The sequence below is a fragment of the Alosa pseudoharengus genome, unplaced genomic scaffold (genome assembly GCF_046254945.1).
Source record: "Alosa pseudoharengus isolate Yale_2024_CS ecotype anadromous, Long Island Sound unplaced genomic scaffold, YU_APseudo_1.1 YU_APseudo_1.1_scf_17, whole genome shotgun sequence".
Lineage (NCBI taxonomy): Eukaryota > Metazoa > Chordata > Actinopteri > Clupeiformes > Clupeidae > Alosa > Alosa pseudoharengus.
The window spans coordinates 17,156,104-17,162,856 of NW_027468640.1; the positions used below are offsets into that span (position 1 = coordinate 17,156,104).

The 6,753-nt window shown below is 39.7% G+C and overlaps 2 long non-coding RNA genes across 2 annotated transcripts; one reads left to right on the forward strand and one right to left on the reverse strand.

Annotated features, from left to right (window-relative positions):
- Positions 1-1,782: 1,782 nt before the first annotated feature.
- LOC143127304 (uncharacterized) lies at positions 1,783-3,978 on the forward strand. The gene is made up of 3 exons (XR_012987566.1): positions 1,783-2,987; positions 3,532-3,628; positions 3,888-3,978. It is a non-coding gene; the product is annotated as an uncharacterized LOC143127304 (long non-coding RNA).
- Positions 3,615-5,224, reverse strand: LOC143127305 (uncharacterized). The gene is made up of 2 exons (XR_012987567.1): positions 4,396-5,224; positions 3,615-4,171 (listed from the first exon to the last, which is right to left on the reverse strand). It is a non-coding gene; the product is annotated as an uncharacterized LOC143127305 (long non-coding RNA).
- Between the last annotated feature and the right edge of the window lie 1,529 nt (positions 5,225-6,753).

A 6,753-nucleotide genomic window follows, 5' to 3' on the forward strand; every position in this document is an offset into this window, starting at 1 on the left:
TGTATCGAAACATGCATTCTAGCTATAAATGGCATAGTGCATGGTATTTCCATAACCGCGAGATATGCGCTTCACAATGACGGCAATAAATTGTTAGATATTCATAGCAGACAGTAAAGCCCAGCAGTAATTTATCTAAAATAACACATATTAAGAACCATTCATGATGTTGTCAAATATTGAAGTTGTGGGAAGTTTAAGCTGTATGTTTCTTTCGTCCCCCATGTCGTTTCATTTATCCCGGCCAGGAGGGACGAATGAAACAAAACGCACGTTCGATTTCTCCTTAAATAACTACTGAATGGTTTTGTTCAGACCTGAAAATGCAACTGTATTTGACAGAGGACAGATGTAGGTTGCTTGTGACAAAATATTAGCTTTCAGTGTTTTACGATGTCTTTGTAAATTACGTTTAATTAAAAAGTGTTTCAGTCTGGTTCTCCCCTACTGCGGCGCAGACCGCCCTTCAAACACACAGCTCGCGGGGTTTTCAAATTAAGCTAGCTGACTGACAATATCAATATGCCAAAGTGGGCAAAGATAATTTTCTCATTACAGTCAATCTCTTTATGAGGGTGCACACTGCTGAAAGATTACCTACGAGACAGGATGGACTTTCCCCTTCTTTCAGGGTTGATGGATGTGCGCACAGGTCTTGCGCGAATGGCTTGACATAGGACTACGGCCCACGTTCCGTCCAGCCCGACAGTTGTTGAGGAAGTTTGACAAAGCCTACTAGAACTTTTTAATTATTTTTAGGCCTAATAACAATTGCTCAAAGCAATTTTCACGAAGGGCCTTGGCCATATGCCTATGTTTTTTGTGTAGAGATGGCCCGCCATGCATGAACGTTCTGCTTCTGCAGCGCACTGACACCCCTGTTCGTTCAACTCGACTTTCATGAAAACTCTAGGTTTAACTGCCTGTCAGGTAGGCCTACTAATTGTTCTAAATTACAGGTGTCAAACTCAAGTTTGCCTTTAGCCTATATCTGGCGTATGAAAATATTTTTTGCGTGTATAGAGTTGCCATGCATGAACGCACTGCTTCTGCAAAGAGCGCACTGACACTGGCCTAAATAGCCTATGTTCAGCGCGATTTTCAAGAAAACTCTAGGCCTAACTGCCTGTCTCAAGGAATAGATAGCGCCTATGTATTAATTAATTGTTCTAAATCACAGGTGTCAGACTCAAGTTTAACTCAAGCCTTTAGCCTACATTTGGCGTAGGCCTATGAAAATATTTTTTGTGTAGCCTAGAGTTGGCCCACCAGTTATGAACGCACTGCCTCTGCAAAGAGTCGACACCCCTGTTCTATAATCAATGCGATTTCATCTAATGTTATACATGAATATGCATGTCATGTTGCTATTATAAATAATTGAAATGTTGTGCGTTAGGCTATTTTGTATGTTCATATATCCACTCAATGTTTTTATGTTAGGCTAGTCTACTGAATGCTTTTGTTCCAAGCGTCTATTGACACAAACAGACTCATTGATAGTCTACGTTTATTGCATTATTTTCCGTAACATAAGCTTATAGAAGAATAGTCTGACTGAGGTCCGTGTAGCCTACTTTTGCGTTCATTTGATTGAATATTGTTTCTGAAATTGGATAGGCTAAGTCCAAAAATGGGTAATTTTAAAGCTTGTTAATGATTTCAATGTGTTTAAATGAGAAACAAGCAAAAGCAAATTTGGGCGGTTTTTTGTGCATTCTCGCGGTTTTTGGCGAGGCTTTGGGCTGGAAAACCTTGCTGGCATCTGGCAACACTGGTTTGTGGTCTCTGCTGCTGCCGCGAAAATATAAAACAGGCCGTCATGATGAAGCGGAGTTCTGCGTCCGGAAGCCAGAAGAGAAAGGAATAGGATGACAAGAAAAAACAAGATAGTGGTAAGTGATAAATTACACTGGATAAAATAGCTCTACTTGTCTTGTACAAATGGTGTAATGTCGCAGCAGGAAGGCTAGCCTAGCAAACAATGTTTATGTTAACTACCTGCCTGACGGCCCATGCTGCTTGTAACAAACTAGAACAGTTAGCAGCTAGCGCAACTTTTTTTTTCAAACGGACGGAATATGGTTACACACTGTAATATGTTTATTAACAGGATAAAAAAGACGCAGATCTGTTCCAGAATCACTGTTTATCGCATTTAATGACATAACATTGCTATAGCTTTGTAATAGGTTTTGATGAAAGTGGCATAGCTTCTCTGCTATACTAACTATTCGACCGTGATAATCTAGCCTACACGATAAATTCCGTGCATCAAAGCAGACTGGAACATTCATGTCTAGTAGTATTCATGCACGCCAGCTGTTTACTGTCTTTAAAGGGGTCATAGAATGCAAAACCGAGTTTACCTTGTCATAGATGAATAGCGATAGTTCAGTGGGTGAAATGGAGATACAGAGAACTTCAAAACCCCATCGACACCTCCTTCCTATGCAAATCTCACAATTCGAAACTCCCGCCATAAAACGGGCGAATCCAAAAGAAGCTGCGAGTTTACGCAAACTCGCAGGTGGTACCTTATTTGGCTCTGGCCTGTACATTTGTCACGCCTCAAAATTTACATACAGACCAGCCCACTGGTGCTCTGAGCCTAGGAACGTGAATGGAGAGCGAAGATGAGACAAACACTAGTTTAGCTGCCTGCTCGTTTACATCCACAGGAATTATAAAGCAGACAGTTCTTCAAGGATATCGAAAATGAGCCACGGTCGTAAATGCAATGTTCCAGGCTGAAACTTAGGCTACAAAGAAAGCGGAGACTCCATAGTCTTCCCAAGGATTCGAAGTTCGAGGGGCATGGATAATGTTTTTCTACCAGAAGATCCCTGCAAAGTTCGACACTCTGTTATTAATTTGCAAAACATTTCACCGAAGGCAGTTTTCAAAACCTTGGACAGTTTAAAGATGGATTTGCTAAGCTGCTGTTACTGAAACGAGGGGCTGTAAGGTCATCACAACCGCATGCTGTAAGTATTATTTTGTCGCTAAGCAGTTATGCTAACGTATATCTAGCAAGTAGAATGTGTGATTTAGTTCATTGGCAAGGCTATATAATTTTCCTGTGTGTCATTCAGATAAAACCTGTGTTGTCATGTTAACCTACATTTTACTATGCATGTTTGTCGAGATCTCTGACAGGTTATGTTCTCAGCAAGATAGCTAACTGAAGCTGAGTAACACGATAGTTTGGTTGCTAAGTTGTAATATAACCCACATACGTTTTTGACGTCAGAAGTGGAAACAACTTCACGTTATCAATTCAAATGATATCTAGTCGATATGTTGAAAACTGTGTTGTCTAAATACAATGGATTTATTTTCAGGTTCTTATTTTAGAACATTACAAGAATGACAACATGACAAACGCAGCATGCCAAACAGATGCTCCAAGTGTGGCATCTTGTGGGGCTTAGAATATTAGCAAATGCTTTTGCTGTGAGTTAACAGCTTGGTGTGTGCATGCAAAAGTGACTTTTACTTGTGTTACAACATTTCTGTTGTTTGGTTTAGGTTTTTATCTTGCAGCCATGCACTTCAATGAGAATGCTGAGTCCCCACAACAGAAGACAGCCAAGGAGAAACTATGTACAGACTTGCCAAACAATTTGTAAGTTTAATAAAATATACTTTTTTTTTTATCACAAACAACAAATCAAAATGTGCAACAGTATAGGCACTAAAAATAACTTATTGATTCACACACAACAGGCTGTCTTAGACCTGATGCTACTGGTGTCAATCATCATCAGTACTGTAAACAAAGCACAATGTTCAGGGCCATACAATTTGTTTATTGTACAGTATACAGCCTACAATGCACTGTATTACAGTATCCAATATAAGTCCTCTTTCTTGTCCTCTTCGAGATCATCAAAGACCCTCTTCCTGATTGGGATGCCGTCCAGCGGATTCCTGTGCCCCAGGACTTGTGTGCTCAGCATGACAGACCTTCCATGGAGGATGCTGTTGCTGAACATGAGTCACGGTTCAGTCGACAAGGGGTCTGAATCCAACGTACTGTCCTGAAGTATCCGGACGCTCCCTCCATATACGTAGCACCACACACGAGGGGATCATGACACGGACGCTTCTTCTAAGGAAACCCCAGCACCTGCTCACAAAAGACCTGTAGGCCAAGTCACTTCATTGCCTGCAACGAGAACAGGGTGGAAAAGGAATTTTTTTACTATAAAAAATCTTTTACATTAGAGTATCACTGGACGATTGTTGAAAAAAAAAAATAAAGTTTGTCATTTTGTGGTGTTGATCAAACTGTGTTTTTGCAATATGCTGAACCAATAATGAATGTGTATTGGTTAAAAATATTTTATTTATATACTGTAACTGCTAACACTTGTATCAAATTGTCCTCACCTTTCCATCCCTCTGATTCTCAAACGGCCATGGTCAGCTCTGTAAATATTCATTGCATTTAGCAAAGAATAAATAGAGGCACAACGTATAGAGGCCATGATGGTCATTCAGGTCAGCTCCTCAGGAACCTGGGCCATTCTCATAACCTGTAAAAACAAACATAATTTCCCTGCTGTTATTTCGTAATTTTGAATGAGCAGGAAGCACAAAGTAGCTTAAGTAAATGTCTCCAGTTTTAGTTACCAGAGTTGTAAGATCACATATTAGGCTACTACATGGAAAGAAGGTAATAATCTCAATCAGATGTCAATAGGATAGTTTACATGATTACATTAGACCTACTGACTGTACCTACTGTATTTTAAACAGTGATATTTATAGGATTTTTGATTATTGTACTCTACTCCATGGCATGTAAATGGGGATAAATAAAAGTGTTTTTGAATTGACACAAACGAGAGTAGGCCTAGTAATATTTTCGTTGACCTCGTTTCACTTCAGTCATAGGCTACAAACTGCACAGAGCTCCTGCCCAGCTTACTGGACGTCCCGTTGTAAGATCATACATTGCTACATGGAAACAAGGTAAAAATCTCGATAATCAGATGACTTAATCAGCAGGATAGTTACACGAGTACATTAGACCTACTGACATAAACGTAATATTTTCATTGACGCGAGCAGTAGGCTACTCGTTTCACTTCAGCCATATAGCCTACGAACTGCACAGAGCTCCTGCCCAGCTAACTGGACGTCCTGTTGTAAGATAGCATATTACCACTACAATAATGTATGTAAATCCTAATCAGATTACCTATTCAGCAGGAGAATATACTTACTGACTAAAACGAGTAGCAGCTACTTTCCTTGCAAGCAGCACTCCTTTCACTACAGCATAGCCTGAAATGCCCACGACTGGCTACGAACTTTTCAGCTAGCTTCTAACTGGACATCTCGACAAAAATTGCACAAGGGTACAAGTTGTAAAACATTTGTTTGTGTGCAAATAAATAACTTCTGTTGCTTACAATGCTAAAAATGAACCTAATGTTTAGCTTAGTCTACGACACTAACGTGCACTAGTATTACAGCTAGCTAACTGGGCTACGTGTGGCAAAAAGTAAATGACAAAACTTACCACTCTGAAGTAGTCATTTCCAATCTATGGGCGACTGGTTGCTCCTCTATTTCAGATTCTTCCTCTGATTCAGGGTCAAATATGCTGTTCAACACCTATGTCTCCATAGTATTTCCACCTTGGCTGTTTCAGTGAGTGCTGTCGGCCATGTTTGCGTCTTTGCTCGGGAGCTTCGCTCGTTGTAAACCAACCAATCAGCACGCAGTTCATCTAAATATTCATGAGCATACCATACAAGGAAGAAAACCTCTCGTTTCATTCTAGGGCTTTCAACCAGGCTTGCATTAGGGCACATAGAACAGCACATATGCCATTTTCAGCCCAACCAATGTTACACACCCTATTCAGAGACCTTAAGGACCAGCACAAAATACCCTATATCATCATTCTATCACCCCTTTAAAGCATGAGGTGCGTCTGTCTAATTCTCAAACAGCAGAATGCTATGCTATGTTAAGCTACAAGTAGGCCTAGGTCAATGTATAACATTAGCTTGGGATGTTTTTACAGTAAGCATTGGTAGTTGTGAAAGCAGCTTGCATCCCTTCTGAATATCAAAATATGGAAATGCTAACATATCTTTTCTTTCTCCCTCAAGGTGCTTTGCTTAAATTTCTCAGCCCTCAGGCTCTTCCTAAGGATACCTCCACTGATGAAGATGGCCTGAAAGGTTAATCTTATGTGTGTGTGTGTACTTGTATTTATGTTGGATTTTTAAATTGCTATACAACCTGCACTCTTTATAGTTTGAACAATGCATCCTTTTTCTGCATAAGATGGCAGTGTTTTATTTTCTCACTTTGTGAGAACCGAAAAATGTTAATGTGAGTGTGTGTGTGTGTGTGTGTGTGTGTTTAAGTATGTTGGATTTAGTTATTGTGCACTTTTTTACATTTATATTGGATTTTATGGTACGGTGGTGTTTTTGCAAATGTTCAAAACTAATGCACAGTATATATTAGGGTTGGGTATCGTTTGAATTTGAACGATTCCGATTCCAATTCCGATTTCTTATTTCGATTCCGGTTCCTAACGATTCTCGATTCCGATTTTTTTAAGAGGCAGGGTCAAAAAAAGTTTAGGATATTTTAAATGAGCAAGCTAACCAACGGTCTTTCTCAGGGTATCTGCACATTTTCCAAGTGCAAATTTAAAGACTTTTAAGACCTTTTCAAGACATCTAAATGAAACTTAAGACTATACCACTGCAAAAAGATATA